Source organism: Leuciscus leuciscus (genome assembly GCF_965113295.1).
Source record: "Leuciscus leuciscus genome assembly, chromosome: 8".
In the NCBI taxonomy this organism is placed as follows: domain Eukaryota; kingdom Metazoa; phylum Chordata; class Actinopteri; order Cypriniformes; family Leuciscidae; genus Leuciscus; species Leuciscus leuciscus.
This window is the reverse complement of record NC_138732.1, coordinates 40485966-40502647: the sequence shown is the minus strand read 5'-3', so window position 1 is coordinate 40502647 and position 16682 is coordinate 40485966. Positions and strand designations below refer to the sequence as shown.

The following is a 16682-nucleotide window of genomic DNA, read 5'->3' as shown; positions in this document are numbered from 1 at the left end:
TCAAGTAGGGGCGTGTCCAGGGGCTTCAGTGCGTCATCGAGCCCCCATTTTAGCCCCGCCCAAAAAATCCAGAACACAGCAATGGTGAAAAACTGTTTAACGGTCTAACTCCACAATTCAGTACTTCACAGTTCACTGTCTTTGTAATATGTTTTAGCAAAACATTTCTAACATTTCTAATGTGTTTAGATTTTTTTTTTAGAATTGCCTTTACAGGGACTTTAAGAAAATGGCTTCAAATAAATCCCCGGGTTCAGATGGCCTTACAGTTAATTTCTATAAATATTTTTGGGAAGATTTGAGAATCATATTATTTGAAGCGTTAAAAGAATGTATAGTTAGGAAAGAATGGATGACTAGTATGAAACAGGGTGTAATTATTCTGATTCCAAAGGTGGGGAAAGACAAACGGCAATTAGACAATTTAAGACCGATTACATTATTAAATACAGACTATAAAATATTGCATCTAGACTTAAAAAAGGGATAGCAGACATAATAAGTGAGACACAGTCAGGCTTTATAAAAGGAAGAGTCATTCATAATAATATAAGACTTGTTATGGATTTATTAGACTATAGTGATTTAATTGATGATGACGGTTTTATACTCTTCCTTGATTTTTATAAGGCCTTTGACTCTGCTGAGCATGAATTTATTTTAGAAACACTTCATTATTTTGGTTTTGGCGACAAATTCATAGATATGCTTTATTCTGATATAAATAGCTGTGTGTCTTTGGGACACGGGACTTGTAAAAGATTTAATATTGGTAGAGGAATAAGGCAAGGATGTGGAAGCTCTCCCTTGTTGTTTATAATGGTTGCAGAAATTCTGTCTATTTTAATTAAGAACAGCGTGATTGAAGGTCTGAAGTTGATGGGCAAACAAATAATTATAAGTCAGTTGGCTGACGATACAACTTTGTTTCTTAAAAATGAGCTCCAAATTCCCATAGCATTACAAGCTATCAATATTTTCGCAAAAGCCTCCGGACTTCAGTTAAATTTAAATAAATGTGAATTATTGCCATTAAAAGACCAATCCATGCAATCATTATATAACATAAAGGCAAAAAAAGAAGTCAAATACTTGGGTATTGTGGTGACTAAAGACAAATCAATTTCTGAAAAACGAAACATAAAAGACAATGTTGATAATTGTAAAACATATCTAAATAGATGGCTACAAAGAGATCCATCCATTTTTGGCAGAATATTGTTAACTAAAATGGACAGTTTATCTAGATTAATATATCCAGCTTACTCCCTTCCAATAGCACCCCAAATAGTTAAAACTATCAACAAACTAAATTTCAATTTTATATGGCGGAATAAATGTCATTATATAGCCAAGCAGGATTTAATTAGAACTTACGAGGATGGAGGTGGTAATGCAATAGATTTTGATTGTATGAATGGTATGTTGAAAATTAGATGGTTGAAAAACTATATTCAAAATCAAAATTCATTGTGGTCTTATATTCCCAATCGGATTTTTGAAAAAGTAGGCGGCATTAGTTTTCTTCTAAAATGTGATTTTGATTTTAAGAAACTTCCTATGAAACTGTCAGATTTTCACCAACAGGTCCTTCTGTATTGGAAATTAATATTCAAGCATAATTTCACACCACACAATACACCTATTTGGAATAATAGGTATATTTTAGTAAATAGAAAATCTCTTTTTATTCCAGAATGGTTCTCTAAAGGTGTCTGGGCTATTGCCCACTTCATGGATGTGGAAGGAAATGTTTTACAACATGTGGAATTCTGTGACAAATTTCTAATTAGATGTACCCAAAAGAAGTTTAAACAGATTGTGAAAGCTCTCCCAGTATCACTTGTAGCTATGATTAAGCAGGATATAATATACTCAAAAATCACTCCTACCCTAAGACAACTTTGTATTAATGGTATTAATTTTCAGAATTACAAATGTAACAACAAGTTCATAAGAAACTGTTTACTTAACTGCCAAACAAGCTCTCTCAAAAGAGATTATATTCTCAAAGATTTTGGGAAGGAGACAATAAGAAAGATTAGATGTAAATATTTAACATTTCCTGTCCCGCCAAAGAGGAAAGAAATGCAGTTTAAAATTATGAATAAAATTTATCCAACTAATGATTTCTTAAAACAGAGGTTTAAAATGGATGTAGGAAACTGTAGTTTTTGTGATAATGAACCCGAAGATTTGGATCATCTTTTTTGTTTGTGTGAAGTTGTACAAAGGTTTTGGCTGGACCTTATACAATTGCTTGTATCCAAAGGAATTCAGATAGTGAATCTAACAATTAATGATATAAAATTTGGTATTTTTCGCAATGATCATAATGATTTTGGCATTAACAATGTAATTCTGTTAAGTAAACATTTCATACATAAATGTCGTTTTTTTAAGATAAATCCTAACATTACTTATTGGAGGAATGAGTTGAAACTTTTTTCAACAGGAAGTCTCGCGTGATATCAGGTCTCGCGATGTAAACAATTGCTTTACGGCCAAAAGAAATCTGCTAAAATGCTGTCATTATTGCACTCCCTCACGCTGTTTGAAACCGAATGAAGAAGACGTTTTAAAGAACGTCCCCTCTGCTTTGATGTCGTTGATCTATAGCCTCTGGTGTCTGAGAATCACCAACGAGTTTTTACAACAGTGTTGTCAAATATCTATTCCGAAGCTGTGGGGGGAGCTCTAGAGAGAAACCTGCGAGCAAAAAGCGAGAATACAGCGAAGAAATCCCGAAACTTTTTAATTTTTTAATTTGATTGAAATCTTTCCAGTACAGACATAACAATTATAAACATTACCATTTGAACATGACAGTTTAAGATGCTTGCGGACAGAGTCAAACACAAAAGACGCTTAAGAGAAGCGAGAGAATTACAAGAGATGGAGATAGATTAACATAGTAAAAAAAAAAGAAAAGAAAAAAAAACCAGAGAGAGCTAGGGATTTTTTAGCATTTCGAGATCATCTATCGTTGTACAGAGTTTCACAGCATTCTTTCCTTTCATGTGTTTCAGAGATAAAAAGTAACAGTACAATTCTTTGTGAAAAGCAAAAAATTTGGGAATGAATTTCATAAATCTGTTCTTATGTATGAAGAATTTTCCAAGTATTACTATGGAGTTGATCAACATATTGTGATAGTTGTCTTTGACAATAAAACCATATAAAACATTTTCTTTCTTTAAAACAGGAACAGGCAGATATTTAGACAACCAATGGAATAAATCACTCCAGAGGGCATTGATGTAAATACAATCATAGAACATGTGATCTGTGGTTTCTGTGTTATTGGTACAAAACACACAGTTCTTACAGTCAAAACCAAATCTATTAGAAAGAAACTCAGAAGATGGATAGATTCCATTTAGGACCTTGTAGTGTACTTCCTTAACTTTTGGCATAATTGGAAATTTAAAGAAAAAGGATCTTAAACATTCAGCGTCTTTTTTGGAAAAAAACCTGGAGATTGAATTGTAAGATCTAGAGAACGGGTACAGTTCTTTGTTAAATATTTGTCTAATATCGAGGTTACTTATTTTACATTCGAACATATTACTCCCTTGTACCAAAAGCGAAGGAAGCTTTGGAGTCGAACAGTCTCGATGCCGGTGAGATATCATTAAAAGAACTTGCTTAGGTATTGCATTAAAAACTTTTTTATATTGCTGTTTGTCTATAATATTAAATTTAGCACAAAAATCCTCGAATGAGAGTAAGTTACCATTACAGTCTAGTAAATGAGAAACAGACCTAATGCCTTTATCTAACCAGTTTTGTATAAACAGAGATTTACGATTATGTAAAATATACCTGCAGTTCCATATTGGGATATTGTGGGGACTAAAATTATGTTTGTATATCATTTTCCAATAAAACAGAGTTTGATAATGAAATGAAGAGATTTTATAGGGATGTTTCTTGAGGTCATAATCACAACTAAGGAGAAATTTGATGCCACCAAGTTTCATAAAGATATTGTTGGGAATGTGAAACCAAATTTGTGTTTTTTTATTTAGAAATTGTTTTAACCAGTTGGTTTTGATTGTACCATCAATACATTCAAAATCAATTGCCCTAACCCCGCCGCCTTCATAGTTTCTAATCATTGTACTCTTTTTTTATATAATGCGTTTTACCTTTCCAGATGTAGTTAAAGTTTGCTTGGTTTATCGCTTTGATTGCTTCCTTGGGAACTGACAATGATTGGGCTGGGTAGATGAAGCGAGAGATGGTTTCAGTTTTTGTAAGTAATGTTCGCCCGATAATAGATAGATCTCTCTGAGACCAAGAGTTGAGATGAGCTTTACATTTTTCCAAGTTCCCCCAGATATTAAGTTTGGTTAATTGATTCACGTCCTTTGTAATTTGTATGCCTAGATACTTAACTGTTGTTTTCACAGGGATGGAATGAATAACTGAGAGATTACAATCATGAATAGGTAGAAGTTCACATTTATTGAGATTCAATTTTAGCCCAGACGCTTTTGAAAAGAAACCTATTGTTTCAAGGATTTTTGGGAGTTGGTCGCTATTTTCCATAAATATGGCTGTATCATCAGCAAGTTGGCTTATTGTCAGTTGTTGATCAAATATTGTTAGTTTTTTAAATTCTGAATTTTTAATAAGAATGGATAACATCTCGGCTGCAATAATAAATAACAGTGTGGATATAGGACATCCCTGTTTAATACCTTTTTGAATCGGGAATCTTGGGGAAGTTCCTTGCGGCAGAAGGACTGTGCTATTTGTATCTTTGTAAATTAATTTGACTATGTTTATAAATTGTTCACCAAATCCTAAGAGCTCTAATGTCCGAAACATAAATCTGTGTTCGATCGAGTCAAAAGCTTTAAAAAAGTCCAGAAAAAGAATTAGGCTCTTGTCTTCTATTAGGTAATTATAGTCAAGTAAGTCAAGTATAAGTCGTATATTATGATGTATTGAACGTCCTCTGATGAAGCCTGATTGTGTGTCTGACACGATGTCCTCGATCCCCACTCTAAGTCTGTTTGCAAAAATATGAGTCAAGAGTTTGTAATCGTTATTAAGAAGAGTTATGGGACGTAGATTGTCAATTATCTTTGAGTTTTTGCCAGGTTTTGGAATTAGGGTGATAATTCCTTGCTTCATTGTTGTTGGTAAAATGAATGTATTACATATTTCTTTTAGCATATTTAATAAGAGATCTTTTAGGTTATCCCAGAAATGCTTGTAAAAGTTGCTTGTTAAACCATCTGAGCCTGGGGATTTATCCAGTTTTAGACAGTTAAGGGCTTTTTCCACCTCTTCCATTTTAATTTCAGCATCACAGATATTCTTAAAACAATCATCAATTTTAGGGATCTGTTCAGAGATTTTATTAAAGAAAGCTTCAGCATCGACCTGCGAATAAGAAGAGGAATATAAATTACTATAAAACTGAAAAACTGCTCTGGAGATCTTATCAAGGTCAGTACATTCTTGGTTGTCAATTATCAGCGTTTTTACCGCATTTCGTTCCTGCCTTCTCTTCTCTAGACGACAGAAATATGCTGTGCTCTTTTCTCCTTCCTCCATCCATTTTGCTCGAGAACGGATATAAGCCCCTTTAGCTTTATTAACATAAATGCTGTCCAGTGAGGAATGCAGCGTCGTTAATTTTTGCTTATCATCTTCATTTATCAGATGTTTATTGTAAATACTATTGATTTCCTTTACAATATGCATTTCTTTTTGTTTACTGTCTTTACTTAAAGTTTTACCAAACAAGATGGAAATTTGACGAATTTTATATTTCAGATATTCCCATTTGGCTCTATAGCTCGTGAATGATGGATCCATATTTATATCATTAATAGTTCTTTTAATTTCTTGACAAAAGGGATCATGATTAAGGAGGTTTGAGTTGAATTTCCAATATCCCTTTCTTCTTAAGCGCATATTTGATGGAGTTACATTAATTTTAACTAGACAGTGGTCTGTAAGTGGTGCCGCCGAGATTGTACAGTTTATTTCAGAGTCAGGACTAATATCTGACACAAGCCAGTAGTCTAATCTAGATTTAATTGTTCCATCTGGTTTAAACCAAGTAAATATTTGAGTGTCTGGGTTTAGATAGCGCCAAATATCTATCAGTTTGAGTGAGTTACAAAGTTCCAACAAATCTGTATTGTAGTGATAATTTTGAAATCTTTGTCATCCATTACTACATTAAAATCTCCTCCCATAAAAATATCATAGTCTACATCATTTTTGGATAAGTCTTTTACAATATTAGTTCTGGTTGTGGTTGTTATAACCGTAAATATTCCCTAGGATAAAATTTCTGTCACCCATCTCAAAAACACAAATTATCCAATGACCTAGCGGGTCCTTCTTAGTAGCAGTCACTTTCCCTGTAAAGTTGTTCAGGAGTATGGCAACACCTGCTGACCTGTTTGAACCATGACTAAACAGTATCTTATCTCCCCATTGATTTGACCAACATTTTTCATCTGTCTCATTGCTGTGAGTTTCTTGAACAAGATAAGCTTGTGCTTTTTCACTTTTTAAATACAAAAATGTTGCTTTCCTTTTAATAGAGTCTCTTAAACCCCTAGCGTTAAGTGTTACAAAAGAGAGGTTAGAATTAAATAAAGACATGACAAAAACTAATGGGATGAAGGAAAGAATATCTTGAAAAAGGTGAAAGGTTGTAGAACGTAGGTCTGTTAGTTGTAACTAACGAGTTGTGATGAGCCCCTAACTAATTGTTTGGTATTAATCAACATCAGATATCAAACTTTGAATCGGTAATAAGTATCTTAGAAACCGGAAACTTAAGCAGTTTTATTAATGAACTTAAAGGAATATAATAGACTGCCTGTTAAGGATCTGTGAAGGAGGACTCAAATGCAGGATGACAATTAACCCCCTGAGGTCTACGGTATCGCCGGCGATACCAGCTCGCTTTTTTTTTATCAATGTAAAAGAAACTCATAAATACTCTGTTGACTTTGATTTTCCATAGGAGTTTCATACATCAATCGATTCTGTTAAATGTGTATTATTTTTGTGTATACTCACAATAAAAACAAAGTGTTGTGCTTTTTGCCAAATAAAGAAAAATAAACACGAAGCGAGTTCTGCCTTCTCTCTGCCAGTGAAGTCCATTCTGAAACGCGTCCGAAAATGAACAATAACTGAGCGAATACTCAGTCAAACAGGCATACAGACACACAGGCATGAAGCTTGAATTCTCTTCTTTTAAATGAAGTAATTTATATAAAAAACAAATATTCTCATCTTGTGAAATCTGTATTAAAAGAGAGCGATTCCAGTCGAGCTCATCTCAGCTCATTACGTTATAATCGGCCCCGCCCACGGAGAGCGCGCGCAATTCAAATGCAAATGACTGAGACGATCCCATACAAACTGTGAACGCCCACATATCAGCTCGAGAAAACACATCAAGTTTATTCAGATAAGTGTACTTGTCTACACTGTCTCGCAGCGCTGTGAGGAATAATAATAATGGAAAACTTACCTCAGAAGTGCTGGTATTTCGAGGAGCAACGGATGGAATAATGTAGTAAGTTTTTTTTTTCATTCTCAAGTAAATCGCGTTTCTGTGTGAATGAATGAACGGCAGAGATGCGCTGTTTACCACAACTCGCAAAAAGACGGTTTAAATTTGAATTGCGTTTCTGTGTGTGAATAAATGATCTGCTTTTAGCAAACTATTTTGCTATAGCCTACTGAGTAAAATCGATTGAAATATGTTGAAATAAAATGTATTTGTATAAGCAACGTATTAAACTGCAAATTAACATTTATATTCCTTATAATAAAAACGAAAGACCTATGTTACAGACATATGAAAGACAACATTTCGTTGATTAGTTTTGGATAGATTACACATTTTTACTGTAAAATATCTGCCACCTCAAATAAGCTTTTGTTTGCCAATTTTTGCTAATATGTTAAATATAGTATGTTTTGTCAATGTAGGCTATATTCGAAGTTTGAAATATGTATGATAAAATGTATACTTTAGTTTTTACAAAGAAAGATTACACTTCAATTGTTGTTGTAATTGTAACCTTTTTAATAAAAAAAAATATATTTACAAGGTAGATGTAAACAAATTTTAAAAGGTAAATATAAGCATTTTCTTTAATTTTTATTGTGTTTTATTATTGACAAATTTGGGGAGAGGATACATATTCCAAAACTGAAAATACAGTATGAGAATTAACTGCACAATTAATAGACATGTTTTCCTTGGATATTATACAATTTGCAAGCAAAATTTGTGAAAAAAAAAATTGACATGCTTCCAACTGTGAACCAATTTGGTAGAATATATATATATATATATATATATATATACACTGTATATATATTGCTCTTGCATTCTTTCTTGTGGCTATAGGTGACACACCTGAATGAATGGCTCATTAAGTATGCGGGCCCCATTGTCTCCTAAGGTGTGAATCACTACATATGCATGATGCTGTTGAATGGTTGACGCCCCTTGCGCATATTGCCTTTACAAACAAAAAATGTTTTACAAGATTTAAATCAATGTATTGTGTTATGTGAATGATAAGGGCAGGATGATTTTCACATCATTTTGAAGAAAAAACTCTAGGCAAAGACATCAATTAGTCAAAAGTCTTATTGACACGTATTTAGTATGTGTTTTGTGGCCTTATTTCAGAAACTTTAGTTTTTAGTTTTTTCAATAACCATGCATAAACATTATTCTCTCAAAAATACAAACATGTACATGCATGTTGCTCACATATTATGGTAGCCCTGTTTGTGCTATGCCTCACACAGACATGAGAAATACATCAAATACACAAAGCTTGAAATGTCTTTAAACGAAATAATTCAAAAGGAAAAGAAGGCTCCTCTATGATTATGTAATCCATTATGTGCATTTCTCTCTAGGCCTAATTGGCCTGTTCACTACGAATATGGCGATCGTCAACTTCATATTTGCAGCACTAGTTTATTAATAAAAATCCCGCTTGTTGCACGCACACATACTATGTCGGAATAACGAGATATTATGTTGAAATAACATTTATTATTATTATTAATACATATTTTATATTTGATTGAATGCAGAATGTTGCGCTTGTTCAATTTAATACAATTAAAACTTTAATTGTGGTCATTCAAATAATTGAATATTAAATATTTAGTGGGCAAGTTTTGCTCATTTATATAGGCTACAGCTCCCCCTGTCAATGATCTAGAACCCCCAGCACATGCGTTAAAAAATCTCTGGTGCCGCCCCTGGCCGTGACGGGTCGAGTGACAGGCGAGTATAGCCGTGACAGATCGCGGGACAGCCGCATATACCCGTGACAGGTCGCGGGACAGCCGCATATACCCGTGACAGTTCGCGGGACAGCCGCATATACCCGTGACAGTTCGCGGGACAGGCGAGTGTAACACCCACTTGTCATAAGTATACACAATAATATTAACTGAATGCCAACAGGTAGCAACTTCAATTGGGTTCGATACACTGAGCCAGATCAATGGGCCAATCAGAAGATACCAAGCTCGAAAGAGGCAAAGCAAACACAACACACAAGTTTGAGGTTTTTTAGATGTTTGTTGTATTAGCTAGTATGTCTTTTTCTTTGTATTGATGTAATGAATGAAATGTACAGTAAATAATAAATGACAAAGGTAAACCAAATGAAATGTCAAACTTTTGACAAAAAGGGAAAAAAAAATACAATATGATCAACCCTGATCAAGTTCTGATTTGAAATAAATTGATAAACCCAAAAGAAAACAAATAAATTCGTCAACAAAGCTTTTTCTTTCTTGACTCTCTGGTTGATAAATTCCCTCTTTCTTATTTTCCGTCTGAGGTTTAAATTTCTTGATTTCTCTAATTCAATTATAACTATTTGTTTAGGTTAATAAGGTTTGTTTTGATTTAAGGTCCTAATTTCCTGGTTTTACTGTGGTTTAAACCAGTTGCTTCAATTACACTCAAATTCAATGTTTTGAGTCAAATGATTCAATTAGAGTAACAAATTTACATGAATTTACCCCAAAAATGAACAATATATATATCCGAATAACACTTCTCTTAAGAGATATACAAAACAAATTGTAAACAAAGGTCACAAAACTGCAAAAAATAAAGATTAAACACCCCTCAGTCCATTCAATAAACTCAGTTCAGAAAAATATACCTGAGTCCATTAGATAGCTTCAGTTCAGGAAAACATATCGAGTCCATTCGATAAATTCAGTTCAGAAAAATATACCTGAGTCCATTAGAGTTCAGGAAGGAAAACGACAACAAATGGATGAGAAGATAAGAAGTAAAAGATCCAAGTTCAGGGAGGCTCGCCATCTTTCTTTTCTCTCAGCACGGCTTGATGAATCCTCACCATGCACGTAAATCACAGCAGAAAATCCAAAAGTCTACACAAACAACAAAAACTGGCCTGTACACACAGGATAACATTTTTAGAAACTCATTCCTAAACTCTGTTTCAACAATATGTACTCTTCACATCAACATTTAGCATTCATGTACAACATAGGCCATACTTCAAATACAGTGAACATATCACTTAATTTTAACACACATAGAAATACAACCAGGGCTTGACATTAACACCCGCCAACCCGCCAAATGCGGGTGGATTTTGCTCGTGGCGGGTAACATAGTCACTCCAACTAGCCACTGTGGCGGGTTGAATAATTGTAGTCTTTTCAAAAGGCATCTGAAATAAGTGTGACTCTACGACACTACAACTCCCATAGGGCTGTCAACGAATATTCTAAATTCGAATATATATTCAAATAGTTTTAAAAAACAGAATTTCGAAGGTGAAAATGAATATTCGAATGTGGAAAAACGCCCGCGGTAGCAGAGGCGCGGCTGTCTGCTTTGCGAGTGGGTGCGCTGCCTGAGGGGCCAGGGACAGGTAACAGGAAGAAGCGTTAACGTTAAACAGAAACATTACTAAAGTGTAGGCTACTGTACTGACTGAATAGATATTGCATGAATAAGGTAGGTTAGATACAGCAGTTTCATGCACTACAGGCTTCCACTGGTTTGATTATTTACCGTTTCATGTCAAGGAAAAGTTCCATGTTTACCACAGCACAGCTCGCTCAGAGCGTTCAATGTCGGTTCTATATAGGCTAAAAACTTCAATTAGCCTATTGTTAATAATATTTGTTTCAATCACTGAATGAAGCCTGCTATATAAGAGTCGCGACCTTAAATTGCTTGCACAAAACTCTTGATCAGCACTCAACATTTGCTTATTGTTGTTGTTCATTTAAACCGTTATGCACAGAGAGCGTGACGCCTCATTCGCGCCGCAAGACCTCCAGAGAGTATGGGGAGGCTGCAGACCTGGAGCCGGTAGATCTACGCCCCTAGCAGTTTTACGCCCCTGGCAGTTTTACGCCCCTGCTGTTCCTGATGCGTCCAGTAGGGGGAGGCTGTACATTGACACGAATTGATTGAGGTATAATAAATAATCCGCTAAAGTTATTGTTGTTTAGCAATGATGCAACATTTATTATTTATAAACGAATAGCTTGATAGAGCTAGGTAGTTATCAATTCATTTCTTTATATCAATGGATAGGTCTATCATTTATTTCGAGAGACAAAAAGTTCTGGACGGTCAGGTTGATGTTCTGTCTGGCTTAAATTTATAAGTTATAGCTTACCACGTGTAAGTTTAGCTGCCCCTAGTCTTCTCTACTCACTTTCAAAATTAATTTTCTTTTGTTGCCCGTCTTTATCTTGCCTCTTCTGGTAAGACTCCTTTACTTTCTGGTTTGAGTTGTTTCTTATAAAATGAGATGATCTAACTATCTCATTTATATCTAAATATAAATTTTTCTTAAAATAGCGTACTGATCTGGATTAAAATGTAGGCTGTGTGCACTTAAAGTGGGATTTATCACACTCTGTCTTTGCCAAGTAACTTGCATGATGCATCCCATAAAGGTGTGTGTTTGCTTTAGCTATGGAAATCTCTCTCTCTCTCTCTCTCTCTCTCTCTCTCTCTCTCTCTCTCTCTCTCTCTCTCTCTCTCTCTCTCTCTCTCTCTCTCTCTCTCTCTCTCTCTCTCTCTCGAAACTTTTATAAACTATAAACACCCATCTCTTTTTTAACTGCATTCCAAACCAATAGCTTCTCTAGTAAATAAATGACTTACAGAGACATACAAGGACATGTTTTTAATGTCATTTTTTACATTTTCTCTGCACAGTCCATCATCAGTGGCCAAAAGAAATCAAAGTGTCTTGACACTTTTTCCAAAAGTGTTCCACCAACAAGTACCTGTGCCGTTGTACTTTGAAGATCAGGAGCAAATTGATGCAATCCACACTCATCTGACATAAATTCTGGCCAACACACACACACACACACACACACACACACACACACACACACACACACACACACACACTGACACACACACACACACACACACACACACACACACACACACACACACACACACACACACACACTGTGACTAGATCAAATTCACCATGGATGTCCTTTTTATATTTTTTTAAAGTTTAGCTTTTTTTTTATGAAATACACACATGAAATGCAAATTAAAAAGGCAGTTTGTGTTCTCGTAACACTTTCTTTTATGTGGTCTGTGACTCATGGGGTCAGTGATTCTGCAGGGTCTCCAATAAGTATTATAGTTTATCTCAGTTGCTTTGGTGCATTTCTCAGATCACACCTGAAATCACATCATCTTTCACTTGTGCACATCATAAAAGCAATTTCTCATTTTATACAAATTGCAAATGCTTTGGTACATTCATGCAATTCATAATGTACAACTGTCTGCTGTTTCCTACATTATCAACTCTTTATGTCATGTTGATCAAAATATAGGCCTATTATGCTATTTCTCTGTTGAATTGTCATACTCAAAACATCTAGGCATTAGTTCCTTGCATAAGTCATTAAATGCAAAATGGCTGACTAGTTGTCATAAACTGTTAAGCATGTTTTCAATACATTTCTATTACACTTTATTTTGTAAATGTGTCCTGAACTGATGAATTGCGGAGGTGTATTTAGAATTTCACTAATGAAGGAAAAAATGAATTGATATAATGAATAATGATGAAATGTACAAAAGCAACTGTGATAAAAAATTAAGGATTCAGGAATTTTATACAAAATTTAACAGTGAGTCCTGCTGCTTTTGAATTTGACAAAATAAAATTCACCATGGATGTCCTTTTTACATTTGTTTGTTTAATTTAATTTTAATTTTTTATCAGTGAGCAGAAGCACTTTGACAGGAGGATAGAAAAACAGTTAAAGCAGAGTGGCAAGCCATAGGGGAGTCATCATAATTCATAAATGGTGTTGATAAATAATGTTTTTGTGAACAAAAATATTGTCTCTTTCTTATAAATGGCCCTTGGAATTTTAGAAAAGGGATAAATTGTGTTTGTCTTCATAAAATGCTATGTAGGACACTGTTTTGTAGCTGTATGATGACTAAGTGAATAGTACAGCAGATATTTAATCGAGAATCCACATGATTACATGGTGCTGTATGTCTAATGGGCTAAATATGTTTAATATCTAATTGTAACTTTATATAAATTCACAACAACATATTTCACTCAGTCTCCTGTATAAAAACATACAGTGAATATTCTATTATTATTAATTAGTATTATTATTATTACTATTTATTCAATATTAATGTATTCAATATTCAATTAACTATTCTATAGTAGGTCATATATCATTACTTGTCATCTGATCCAACTATGTGTGTTATTTTTTAATTCATGAAAACAAATAGTCTTCTGTATAGGCTGAGTGAAGCCCAACCTAATATCTAGAGATTTTTTAATCCATAGTGCAGTGCAGATTTATACTAAAACGTTTAATATTTAAATTAACAAAAACCACAAATTCGGGCAAAATCTATGAACTGGACGGTTATTATTGTGTAAGTTTTGAGCATCGATTTAATGGTGTTATTTCGCAGCATATCCCCCTACTGGACGCATCAGGAACAGCAGGGGCGTAAAACTGCCAGGGGCGTAAAACTGCTAGGGGCGTAGATCTACCGGCTCCAGGTCTGCAGCCTCCCCATATAGCCTCCAGACGCGCGTAAATGCGTCTTTACACTAGCGCCAGACGCTCTATTCGCGTTTGGTGTGAACGCAGCATGAGGGTGAGGGTGAGAGAGAGAAAGAGTGCCTGCGAGTGAGCGAGCGAGAGTGAGGTCTGCGGTCTTGGCCATTAGTTGATTTACTTGTTTTTGTGTAGGTAATACGTTGTCAAATGTGTTTAAACTAGGGATGTCAATTTTCACAAATTCCCATGATCGATCGTCGTTTAAATTAACGATCAATTAATCGATTAATCGTTAGCCTTAATACTGCGATATGCGTCTACTGCAGTGGCTATGACAGCATGACAGGGTCTGCAAATGCTGCTCAAAACGCTATGTTCCTCACCAAATCAATTAGAATGGTTTTAAATATAAATAAAGGGCTAGTAGGATTGTAAAATGTTTCGATGTGATTGATAATTAAATTAATTATTTAATAATCAAATATAACTACTAATACAACGTGTCACCAACGCCGCCTCATATGCGCTTAGAATGTGTGACTGTTGTGGACGCGCTCTTCCTGGAACAACTGCACGCGCTGAATGAATCTGCTACCGTTAAACTGGAGCACTTTGCTAGCACGTTATTTATCTAAAAGAAACGCATCCTATATGAGATTAATCAGATATATTCAAAATAAACATGATATTACAAATTATATCTGCACAAAATGACGCGAATTCATGCACAAGTGAACTTGAACTAAGTTACGTGCCATTCATTCAGAACTACTCATGTTGTGGACGCGGTCTTCCTGGAGCAACGCGACACGGTAACTAAACCCAAATAATTCACAATGTTTTATTACAATATTGTTCTCTTTATAATGTTATGTAATATTACAGTCCCAATAGTCATTATTAGTCGTGCACTGCCGTTTGAGCTGCGCGCGCTGAAGCTGACGCTTTACTACAGAGTTAATTCTTAACCAAATGCATCCAATATGAGATCAATCAGATATAGATAGGCCTACAGAAAATAAACAGTATTACAACTTACATTTGCACAAAACAAAAGGCTGCGAATGCACACGCAAACTTATAGTCATGATGAAGGTGTAAAATGGTCCCAAACATAACTCCGGCGCGCTGGCTTTACATGTTTCGCGGTTGAGCAGCGCGCACGCGCATGAAGACCTGCTTAATCGATGATCGATAAGTTGTATCGATTAAATGTATTATCGACAATTAATCGATCGTCGATTAATCGTTGACATCCCTAGTTTAAACTTAAATAAACTACCTATACAAGTAGTTATGTCTCTTTGTATTAATTTGCCCTGTTATTGACGTAATGCGAGTCATTGACAAAATGCGCAACCATGTTCGAATAGTTCGAATATAGGCTATGTGTTTTTTTTTTTTTTAGAGAGAATATTCGAACGTCATTTTTGAGCAATTTTGACAGCCCTAATGAGTATTACATGCACACAGTGCATGCCGGTGGAGCTATGTGGCGATATGTAATATAATACATGGTTTTATTTTAAAAAAGGAGCTTTACACACAACCTTATCAGAGCTAATGATAATGACCTGTTTTGTGTAGTCTTGATTTGGGTGGGTGTGTACAGTGGTTTTACATTTAAAAGGGTTGTAAATCTAGTTCAAGTAAATTTTAGCACGCCATAGTCGACCTTTAAAAGGTAATTTCACAAAAACAAAAATGTGGCTAGTAAAAATGTTGTGTGGCTAGTAACTTTGGAAAACCACTAGCCACATTGGCTAGTGAGCAAAAAAGTTAATGTCAAGCCCTGAATACAACACACCGTTGTAATTCATCACATATATGAAAATAAGTCCACAACTCACCGATTCCTCTGAATTAACAGTGTTCTGTTAATATTTTCTCCAGATTACACCACGAACTATAGTGATGACTCAACAAACTTTGGCTCGACGTTCAGGATCAACAAGGCCATAACAGGTAAGCTCTTTCACAATACTTCTCAAATTGACACTTAATTCAACTTAAAATAACTTTTATGTTGCCCCCCTGGTGGGGCGATGGCAGTGCTGACTACGCCACCCCTTGGACAAGACTGGTGAGAGCAAGGGGACTCTTTTATAAAGAAACACGCACAGGCTTGGTTTAGCAAAGTAAAAAGATACAATGTTTATTTTATCTTAGTTAAAAATGAGTCGCTTTAGATAGTCAATAAATAACACACAAATTCATCATTTAACAGGGATAAGCCATAGTAGAGTGAGCCACCAGAATGTAAGCTTAAACAGGCCTAGGTTTCGATACCACACGTGAGCTAAGGCACACCACTTTAGAGTAGAACAAACACTACAAACTCAGCTTACACACCACAGCAACGTTGCTGGTTGAGCTATTACAACAGATGCACACTTCACAGCATTACACTGCACACATCGGTTCTAAATGGGTGAAACACTCTAAGGAAACCAAACTAGAGCCCGGTAGGCTAACCTATCCTATAGGCCCAATCCACATTAGGCTATTAATAGGGTAGGGGGGGGGAAACAAACAAAGAGAAGAAACCGCTAGCCGGTGGCCACCATCAG

The 16682-nt window shown here is 35.1% G+C and overlaps 1 long non-coding RNA gene across 1 annotated transcript; it reads left to right on the top strand.

Moving 5' to 3' along the window:
- Positions 1-11364: 11364 nt before the first annotated feature.
- On the top strand, positions 11365-13256 carry LOC309505113. The gene is made up of 2 exons (XR_014208288.1): positions 11365-11498; positions 12254-13256. It is a non-coding gene; the product is annotated as an uncharacterized lncRNA (long non-coding RNA).
- Positions 13257-16682: the final 3426 nt, after the last annotated feature.